The sequence below is a fragment of the Lagopus leucura genome, unplaced genomic scaffold (genome assembly GCF_019238085.1).
Source record: "Lagopus leucura isolate 7727_CA_CO unplaced genomic scaffold, USGS_WTPT01 Super-Scaffold_100002, whole genome shotgun sequence".
Lineage (NCBI taxonomy): Eukaryota > Metazoa > Chordata > Aves > Galliformes > Phasianidae > Lagopus > Lagopus leucura.
In genome coordinates, this window is record NW_024962263.1 from 56,979,783 (window position 1) to 56,991,174 (window position 11,392).

Here is an 11,392-nt window from a genome sequence, read left to right on the forward strand (position 1 = left end):
GTATTTTAAGATTTAGAACTCATAATAAAAATGTTAACAGTTAATTAGACTGTGATGATTTTTTTTCTGTCACTGTGATAGTTTCTCATCAGCTGAAGCCTCTGAATTGTAGAATCACCAAAGTTGGAAAAGACCTAGAAGATCATCCAACCATCCACCAATTACCAATAGCTCTCACTAAACCATGTCCCTCAACGCATCTAAACATTCCTTGAGCACCTCCAGGGACAGTGACTTCACCACCCCCCTAGGCAGCCCATTCCAGTGTCTGACCACTCTTTCAGCAAAGTAGTATTTCCTAACATCCAGCCCGAATCTTCCCTGGTGCAACTTGAGTCCATTCCCTCTCATCCTGTCACTAGTTACATGACAGAAGAAGCTGACCCCCAGCTCACTACAGCCTCCCTTCAGGTACTTATATAGAGCAATAATGTCTCCCCTGAGCCTCCTCCAGATTAAACAATTCCAGCTCCCTCAGCTGCTTCTCATAAGACTTGTGTTCCAGACTCCTCACCAGCTTCACTGCCCTTCTCTGGACATGCTCCAGGGTCTCAGTGTCTTTCTTGAAGTGAGGGGTCCAAAATTGAACAGAGAATCAAAAATCAATCACTGAATCAATCAAGACAAACTGTCTACTCCAAAGAGTTGCTCCAGCTTACTCAGAAATTAGAAGCTATTTCTGACAAGTCAAGAAAAATATCTGCAGTCTAAATCAGATAAAAGTTAGATCAAAATGTACAACTTAGTTTATCAATGTTTCCCTTTGCTTCTTGTGCTGAACCTTTTCTGTAGTCTGTGAAGTGCTAGTAAAGTTCAAGTGGGATAAAAGTATGGTAATATCATGCCACGTCTTAAAAACAAAAACGACTTAGTTGTGAATGTCATCTTGACAAAGAATGGAGGACAGTATTGTTAAGGGGAAAAAAACTGGAACACCAAGTACAACTCAGGCTAGGGAAGTTATAAATGGGGAATATCAAGTAGGGGACAGCTTCATATTCAGGCTTCATTTTCAAGTGCCACTTCAAGAGCCACTGAGCTCTTGAACCAGTGCAGATGGAGTAGTGCCCAGTTCTGCTGCCCACCTCTCAGGAAGGCAGCTCATAATAGTGAAAGGAAATGGAAATAAACCAGAGTGACTGAGAGGTGTTTTAGCATGATAAACTAGAGGAATCCAAAATGCTGACTTTAACAAATGTGAAGTTAATGGCTTCATTACTTGAGTTAAAAGTGATCGTTAGCCTAGACATAGAAGGTATAAAAATGCAATGCCAAGGAGCCAGATTCAAACCAGGAGAAAGCTGCATGCTTTAAAGCTATGGGAACAGCTGCCATTGGTACAATTTCTCTAAGGTCATGGTACATTAACACAGGAAACTGAAACATTATGATTTTCTTTCCTAAAGACACAATCTAGTTTAAACTAATTCATGACAGTCTTCCTCATTGACACAGCAGGTCAGATCAGATGCTCACAGTAGTTCTTTCGGGCATTTTAACCATAATCTGTACTTTATTACTCTCTTTCTCTCCTCTGGAGTGTCACATGCATCTAAACGCTGCTCATACAAGTACACAAGCCTGCAACTGCTAAAGGAGGATGAATTGCACCCTTGCTCTGTAGCACTGAAGCCCACATGTTTTCTGCTGCTGCATTTGACTTTGGCCCAAAAAAAAAAAAAAAAAAGAGAGAGAGAACAGCTGTTGTTTAGAATCCTTAAGAGCCAAGGAGCCCGACAGAGGTCTGCTCCACATGCTGCCTTTGTGTGAATAGATCAGCACATAGCTACAGAAGCACAACACAACAGCAGTTTCCGTAGAGCAAGCGCCAGCACAACCCCAAAACACACTTTCCTACACCTTCCCTTCACAGGCACACACTGCTGTCTTTGTCACCTTCCTAGAGTAAATACAATAACGTCCTCCAAGTTCTTGTAAACAAACTATTAATTAGATGAACTGATGCTGAATTAGACATTTGTCATTTGGACCTCTAGGTCTACCCTGATGCAGCCTTTTCCTGACTGTGTCATGTTTTGGGACTCAGTCAAATCTACCTGCTGGTTGTTGCCTGAAAATGTCTTGCGCAAAGCAATCCACTTAATAACTCTATCCTGCTCTCCTTTTGGCAGAGCATTTGTCCATCTGGAGTCACAACCTCCTCTGACCACCAGTCTACCTCTCACAACACAACTGATATCCTCACATATACCTATCTGCCTTTAGCACGTGGTGGCAGTTCCTAGTTACACTGGTCTTGCCTTATCTCCCTCTTTTAATCTCTCTTGATTTATAACAGACTATTTGCGTCGATTTATCATGAGAAATCCAAAGCTGTGTAGACCCTGTTTCTTTGGCAGTATTCTGTAATAGCAGTACTAAACATAGTCAGAAGTCGAATTTGTAGACCTTTTTTTTTTCAATTGGTACTTTTTTTTAACAGTGACAGTTTAAAAAAACGAAAAAGAAAAAGAAACAGATTGAAGAAAATGAGGACTAACGGGCTCTTACCTAAGCCTACTTTACTGTGAACTGCTAAACTGATGTCCACTTAGCTGAGACTGTGTGATTCTAAACGGTGCCTGCTGTTCCAGGCAGATCAGTGAAAATGATCTGAAATACAAAAATGTCCCATTTAGTCACAGCAAGACCGTCTCAGGGAAGTGAGAAAAGAGAGGACAGTGAGGTTACTCAAACACCTCAGCAAATAATCTATGTCAAATCTGACCTAAAGGGACAAATCTTCCCTGCACCTGCTGTGTGGGGGATGTGTATGGGGATAGCTAGTCTTTGTGTCCTTTTGCTTTAATTTCTCTGTATGTTTTGCACAAATGATAACCCTGAAGAGTGTTCGAACACTCCATTTCTTTGCAGACATTATAGTATTCCTCTAGCATTCCCCTTAAATTTTCTAGTTGCCAGATGATTTTCGTGGATTTTTTTTGGGGAAGGGGAGGAGTAAGTTTTTCCTGTAAAAGTTCAAGAATCACAGTGCAAGCTGATATCAAATCATTTGAAATAAAATATAGTATAATAAAATCCGACTTAGTTCCTACCCTTTCCTCAAATGGACCCTTTTTTTGTTCGAAACAAGTTGTTCTGGCTGCCCTACATTAATATCTTTATTTTTTTCTTCCAAGCTTTCATTCCAGCTATTGGCAGCTGTTCCATGCCTTTCATTTGAAATTGAATGGGTTTCTATTTTTTTCCTAACATAACATAAACATGAAATAGCACTAGACTTTGTTTCACTGCATTTCTATCAAGTACAGAACCTCAGTCAGGTTTGTGTTCAGTCTGTGGAATCACTAATTTGGAGCTGAAAGAAAAAATTCTATAACCCCGAAGTAGAAGCTGTCCACCCTGCTTAGTGATGTCAGTAAATGATGTATGGTCTGTCTCTGAGCATAAATGTCTTTACTCTTCATTATTAAGGTAAAAATGTTTAAATCCAAGGACTGAAACTAATCAACTTTGAGTTTCTATTGGTTCCAAAAATCCACTGGCTCTCTTTACCCCTTAATTTGACCAGTTCAGTAGGACAAATTTCTACCCATCATTTGGCATCCTGGGGAAACTATGCATCCTTCACTTATCAGCTGAAATAGCCTCAGTGATGGAGGTCCCAGCTTCCAGCTTTAAAACTGGATCCATATATCTTTTACCTCTTACTATATTAACAACTTTACCTTAAAAAAGAAAGAATGAAAAAAAGAAGCAAGAACCTTGTTATCTTGCAGTAACATTAAGCCTTTTATGCAAAAGCTCTTCAGGTCCCATAATCTATTATTTTCAAAATATCTTTGAGCCTAATGTAATACGTACCCTCAAGGCTGACTGCAGCCACTAGGACATTCCCATCTGGCCTGCCATCTTGTCAGTAGCAGACAGAGACCAGATGTTCAAGGAATTAAATTCATGGGGACAGATGAACTTCTTCCCATGCCTTCCCAGCCTGGTGTGGAGAGAAACACATCACTACTGTGCCCATCACAGCTGGGGTGAGGATGAGAGGGTTAATAGAACTGTTTCTGCCCTGCCCTGGTTTGTTCATTAGAATCCAAATTAAAATCTCAAATGTCTCCTTGCTTTCTTATTGAGCACCTAGACACATAAGCAAGATAATTTGATATAAGCAGGGCATAAAACACAATAACTCCTTGAGTGCGCTCTTGTCTCAGGCTAAAGCTCCTCATCACATGGTACATGAGAAGTAATGTATATAAACCCACATTTAGCACAGGATGAGTGCATGTAGCCATTGCAGGTAAACAGGGAGCTTACAGGACCCAAATGCAAATGTGGTCTTTCCCTACAATTTATTCTTTTGTTGATACCATGATGAGTAAGTCCAGGAAATGCAGGGCGTGCAGCTGTATCTGACTCCTGACCCACAGGCCCTACAGATACACTATAGGTACACTAAACTGTAGCCTTTTCTCCTTGCTGAAGGCATTTGGAGGAGGAGGAGCTTAGAGTAGAAAAGATTCTTCAGGCTGCCCAAAGAGGTAATGAGTCACCATCCCTGGAGATGTTCAAGAAACAAGTAGATATGGTACTGAAGGAGATGGGTTAGTGGGCATGGTGGTGGTGGGTTGATGGTTGGATTAGATGATCTTAAAGGTCTTATCCAACATGACTCCATGATTTCTTGGTCCATAACAGAGTCAATTTAACTGAGCATTGCAAAAGAAGTAATGTACAATTTTTTCCAAAATACCAGAACATCATATGAGTAGAACAGACACCAACAAAGTGTATTAGAAAGGTTGAGGGAAAGTATTATTTTAATAGTTAAAGAGAAGGTAGCTTCAGGGAGGACTCCCTGATTACCAGTGCCGCTGAGATCAGCCACGGGCACTAGCAAAGCCAGCACTATTTGTGCCAGTTTCCCAGTGGGAGTGATTGATTAGAGCTGGTTGATCTTGCTCTGTCCAGAGCAGGTGCAGAGCAAATTTGCCCTGACTCAGTCAATTAACTTTATCAGAGAATCAGAATCAACAGCATGAATATAATAACTGTGTGCTACAGGCTCTGAGTCTCTCACTATGCCTGCTCTCGTGCTACCAGCATAATCCTGAACTCATCACTAAAAATGGTGCCCAAATCTTGTAATGTGTTGACACTTCAGCTCAGGTTCATCCCATGTGTGGGCAGAAGGTTTGTGAGCTCACTGGATCTATGCTCCACTGCAACATGGGTTTCATTCAGCATAGAGAAAAGAAGGGAGATCAAAATAGAAAAATCAAAATTTTGAGTTTTGAAAATTTTGATTTTTTGAAAAATCAAAAATTGGACCAAAAGACCAGATGTCCAAATGCCCAAAGGGCAAACCTGGTATGTGCCATGTGACACAGAACCTGTGTCCCCTGGGTGACAGGTTTACCTGAGCTGAAGGCAGTGCTGCAGCCTCCATCTTCCATACTTCTGCCATTATGTCAGGAAATTCCTACATAGTTACCTATGGCCAAAGTTAGGAGAGAGAGACAAGGAAAATCCCTTGCCTAAAACATGTGCCTCAGGAACCCTCAAGCAAGCATCCTTTGAGTCTAATGGCCACTCAGATTGGCATGAAGCTGACCTCAGCTAAGTCTCCTTGCAGGCTGCTTGTTTTGTTCCTGGTCCAACCAGTACATTAATCAGGGCTTCTTTCACAGAATCACAGAATCAACAAGGTTGGAAAAGTTCATCCAGTCCAATCATCTACCTACTGCCAATATTTACCCACTAAATCATGTCTCTGAGTACAACATTTAAATGTTTATTGAACACCTCCAGGGATGGTGACTCCACCACCACCCTGAGCAGCTCATTGCAGTGTCTGACCACTCCTTCAGAGAAGAGGTTTTTCCTAACATCCAACCCAAATCTCCCCGGTGCAGCTCGAAGCCATTCCTTCTAGTCCTGTTGCTAGTTAAGCAGGAGAAGAGGCTGATCCCCACCTCGCCACAGTCTCCTTTCAGGTGGCTGCAGAGAGCAATGAGGTCTCCCAGAACCTTCTATTCTCCAGACTAAACAATCCCAGCTCCTTCAGCCTCTCCTCATAAGACTTGTGCTCCAGATCCCTCACCAGCCTTGTTGCCCTCTCTGAACACACTCCTAGGTCTCAGTGTCTTTCTTGTAGTGAGAGGCCCGAAACTGAACACAGTACTCCAGATCTAGCCTCACCAGTGCTGAGTACAGAAGGATGATCACCGCCCTGATCTTGCTGGCAACATACCTCTAATACAGACCAGGATGCCATTGGCTTTCTTGGTGCACTGGGCACACTCATGTTTAGATGAGAATCAACATACACCCCCAGGTCCATTTCCTCTACACAGTTTTCCAGTCACTCTGCCATAAGACTGCATTGCCTGGGGTTGTTGCAGCCAAAGTGCAGGACCCAACACTTGGTATTGTTGAACCTCATCCCATTGGCCTCAGTCCAGCGATCCAGCCTGTAATCCCAATTCCTGCATTAGGAATTTCCTGCATTAATTTCTAGCATTAACCCAGTGTCATGCTGTATGTAGAGGCACGTACAGGGCTGAGATGTGAAGAGGCTGCCTGTGCCCTTTCCTTGAGTGCCTCAATAGCTCACAAGTCCCTAGCTACAATCTTAGACATTCTGTAAATTAGGTGCTTAGTCTTGCCTCAGGCCACGTCGTTTGTTTTCATGCCCATTTGAATTCAAATAAATCAAATTGTTGTCCAAACGGATGGTCAGCAAGAGAAGTTGGACCGTCATGGAGTGAATAAGTCTGAAATATGTTTAGATCTCACTGCAGACTTGCCTCTTGAGAGATGACTGTCACCTTGGTGGATTCAGCCTGCAGGTCTGTGGAATCCTTGCCTCCAGCAGCCCTCTCCTGGAATAAACCAATAACTCTGCAGAGGAAACAACAGTAAGTCTCTGTGACAGCCCAAGGAGGGGCTAAGGACGCTAAGTGCTTCTGTCAGCCCTCAAGCGTTGACTGGTCACTTGTCCTTACTCTCAGAAAGGAAGCGGTGCGTCAGCTCTGTAGTACCTGAGCATTTCTGGGTATCTGAAGCTGCGCTACAAAATGCTCTGAATAAGCCGAAGTTTCTCTAAAAGCTGAGCTGTAGTGCTCTGGGATTTTTTTCTATGTTGTCCTCTGCCCTTATTCCAAAGGACTAAGCTACCAGCACAGTGAAGAGCAACCCTAAGGCTGCCACCTCACCTGCCCGTGCCTCACTGTTCTTCTTCCATAGAATCATAGAATGGCCTGGGTTGAAAAGGACCACAATGATATCTAGTTTCAGCCCTCTTGCAGGGCAGGGTCACCAGCCACCAGTCCAGGCTGCCCAGAGCCACATCCAGCCTGGCCTTGAATGCCTCCAGGGATGGGGCATCCACAACCTCTTTGGGCAACCTGTTCCAATGTGTCACCACCCTATGAGTGAAAAGCTTCCTCATAATATCTATCCTAAACCTCTCCTGTCTCAGTTTAAAACCATTCCCCCTTGTCCTATTACTATCCACCATCGTAAACAACCATTCCCCCTCTTGTTTATAAGCTCCTTTCAAGTACTGGAAGGTCACAATGAGGTCTCCCCAGAGCTTTCTTTTCTCCAAGCTAAACAAGCCCAGTTCCTGCATAGGAACTTTTCCTCATAGGAGAGGTGCTCCAGCCCTCTGATCATCTTAGTGGCCCTGCACTGGACCCGCTCCAAGAACTCCACATCCTTCCTGTACTGGGGGCCCCAGGTCTGGACGCAGTACTCCAGATGGAGCCTCACAAGATCTGAGTAGAAGGGGACAACCACCTCCCTCTCCATGCTGGCCACCCCTTTTTTAAAGCAGCCCAGAACACAGTTGCCCTTCCAGACTGCAAGCGCACACTGCTGGCTCATGTCCAGCTTCTCATCCACCAGGACCCCCAAGTCCTTCTCCACAGGGCTGCTCTCAGGGTGTTCTTGCACTTGGCCTTACTGAACCTCATTAGGTTCACATGGACCCACTTCCCCAGCCTGTCCAGGTCCCCCTGGATGGCTTCCTTTCCCTCCAATGTATTGACTACACAGCTCAGCTTGCTGTCATCTGCAAACTTGCTAAGGGTGCACTAGGTTCCATCGTCTACGTCATTGATAAATGACATTGGTCCTTCCCTTGGTGTGGCTGCAGTGTGGTGGGATCCTCCAGTCTGCAGCAGCAGCTCTCTGCCCACACACAGCCCATGGTAGAAGCAGGGCTGAAGCTGGCTGATCTCATCCCTGGATCAAATTGCAAACTCAAATCCCATCGCAATGGTTTGGCTCAAAAGCACCATGAGCTTGTGTCACAGTGCTAATCAGAGCTAGGCACTGTTACAAGGAACTCTCTTCCTGGTCGTGATCTCTGCTGTTATTAAAGGATATTGTCACTTAGAAAACAGGGTTGTTCCATCTCAAAATGAAGCATGGCCATATGGTATATGAAGAAAGAACACAAGGAATCAAGAGAGCAAAAGCAAGCAAGGAAGAGAAAGATGAAAAAAAAATACAGAAAGAAAATGAGAGGCAGAAGGACAAAGACAGTCAGATACCAGTGAGATGTTACTTCCTCTCTTCTGTTACATGCCATTTCCCCAAACCAGTCTGCAGCCAGAATCACTGGATTATACTACAGTAAAGGAAAATAAAAAGAGTACCCAGGAGAAGAAATGTGATGTGAAAAAGGGAAAAGTTCCCCTACCTCAGATTATGTGCAATTCCAGGCAGCGTAACCATGAAACATGAGCTGAGATATCCCAGTTTCTGTGAACGTGCTATGTTTTAGAGGATGTTACTCTTGTAGCTTCTAAACTTCATGATATAAACAGCAAACCTAATTCTGAAAAAAGCACCTACCACACCTGATTTCCATAACCAGGAGCTCACACCTTTAAATCAAAAGTCAGTTGAGTTGGAAAAGGTTTAAGTTTTTTCAATAAATTACTTTTTATAATGACTATAAAAGTTATATAGCACACAGAGGCTTGCTCGAGGTAGATACTTTACTGTACCCGAATTGCTGGGAATGCTTCCCGAGACATAAAGCTGACAATCAGACATCTGAGTGTGTTTGAAAAACATCATCTACCTGGCGATTAAAGTGTGAATTCAACAAAGTAATCCAGGAAGGAAATCTTTTGTTCTTCCTTATTACTTAGCATGGCGACAGAAGTGCTTAATGAGAAAAGAGCTTACACCTTATTTCAAAAATAGTTGAAATATAGGAAGAATCTGAAAACTAAATCATTTTTCTCTGTTAAATATATGGATTTTTACTCTTTCTGAGCTGTATTTCAGCACATTTTTATATTTTATGTCCATGATAACTTATTAAACTTATAAAATTACCTTATTTATAGAGTGTAACAGAGTTGCTAGCAATAGCACCTGTATTTTTCGGTACAACTATGTAGATGTGTCCAGATTGTAGATGAGCTTTTAATTACAAGGGGAAAGGAATTGCTAGGAATAAAAGATGTTTGTTGTTCTACGAAGAAGGGAACAAAAGAGGTGATGATGCTAAGTTAGCAAATATACTGAATTGCTTTTTTAAGAAAAATAAAGCACAATCAGAAAAGAAATCCATGTAGCAAGAATTGTTGAGAGAAGGTCATAAGAAAGGTTGAAGGGGGAAGAAACTGAGTATGTGAAACTGAGCATATCCGTAGGATGTGCCTCATAAGGAGAGAAGGGAATTCACTAATGAACTTATCCAAACTACTGACAATTATTTTAAAGCATTTGTGGAGAATTAGTGAGCTCTACAAAGTCTGAAAAGAAAGGGGAACGTGTTACTGGTCTTTAAAAATGGCAGGGGAAGAGGAAGAGAAAGAGCGATCCTGTCATCTACCATCTGGTAAGCCTAACTTCAGGCTGCAGTAATATAGCGGGGAAAATATTAAAAGGTAAAAGTCCTGAGCACTTAGGGGAAAATGGATCCGCAGCCAATAAACAGCATGGATTTATAAAGAAGGGAAGAAAGGCACACACAGGCATTTTTTTCTTCCTGTAATTGCAAAGTGGTGACTGAAGGGAACACAGTAGGTGTAATATACGTGCCTACCAACATATAGATTTGGATGTATGGGCTTCAGTAAATTAAATAAGATCCAGCAGTGAGACCAAGAAAAAAAAAAAATCCAATGTAATTTTTGGACTTGTAACACAGAGGCATCGTGTCAGATAGCCAGGAAGTGATAGATGTCTCTCTCAGTACACAATACTGATGAGATAGCACCTCGACTGCTGCTTTCAAATTTAAGTACTTTCAGTACCAATAAAGGTGAACTGGAAGGAGTTCAAGAAGCATGGAAGGGAAGGGAAAGGAAAGGAAGAGCCTATTGGCAATGAAATATTAACTGAAAATAAATGTCTCCAGCTCGGCCAAATGGGAGTGAGGAGAGTAAGCTCAGTGCCACACTTGTTACAGTGGAAAGTTTCCAATATAAAGAAAATAGAATTGAGCGTAAGCATAAAAGATGGACATGGAGTAAATAACAACTGCTCATGGCCAGCACTTCAACCCCCACTCCTGCTGAAACCCATCCTGACATTTCTTGGGAGTGTTTGAAAGGGACGGAGAATGAAGACTTGCACTGAAACCTAGTGATTAGATAGATCTGCATAGGGCAGAACTCAGGCTGAAACAAATACCTAAGCACTGCAGATTGCTCAGTCAATCCAGGGCATATTTGCGAAGGAAGGGGAGGGAAGGGAAGGGAAGGGAAGGGAAGGGAAGGGAAGGGAAGGGAAGGGAAGGGGTGGAGGTTGGGGCGGGGTGTGGAGGGCAGATGGGGGAGGGGAGTGGAGGGCAGACTGGGGAGGGGAGGGGATGGGATAAGAAAGAATTGCAACACCAGTTAAAAGACCAAAGAGACACTAACTCCAGAGAGTCTCAAAATGAGCTTAGCGGAACAATGCCCCCAACCACACAAGCTGGTGCCTGCTCCAGCCAGCGGGACCCCTTGGGTCCAGAGGGATAGAAAAGGCCGGCAGCAAAAGCCTACAGCACCCGGTATTCCCAGGAGGTCTCCCATCCAGGTACTAACCAGGCCTGACCCAGCTTAGCTTCCGAGATCGGACGAGATCAGGCGTTACCAGGGTGGGATGGCCATAGGTGCCTCATGCTCCTGCTCCAGCCCTCTTCTCATCTTCACACCACGGACACCAACCAGCACCACTCGGCCTTCAGCCATCAAGCAGTGAAATGAGGCCGTGAACAGAGGTGGACATCAAACAGCTTCTCACACACGTGCACCATGCCGCAGTGAGCACTGACCCATGTCCAGCATGGCAGACCTCAATGCATTCCTGACTGACGCACACGCGCAGCGTATTCACAGGACACTACTTGGACCTTACACAGCACCTGCACACTAGGTCAGTGCACTCTGCAAAGGAACGTGGCAAACATGGT

The 11,392-nt window shown here is 43.5% G+C and overlaps 1 non-coding gene across 1 annotated transcript; it reads right to left on the reverse strand.

Annotated features, from left to right (window-relative positions):
- Positions 1–10,975: 10,975 nt before the first annotated feature.
- Positions 10,976–11,094, reverse strand: LOC122179467. Its single transcript, XR_006178698.1, has one exon. It is a non-coding gene; the product is annotated as a 5S ribosomal RNA (ribosomal RNA).
- Positions 11,095–11,392: the final 298 nt, after the last annotated feature.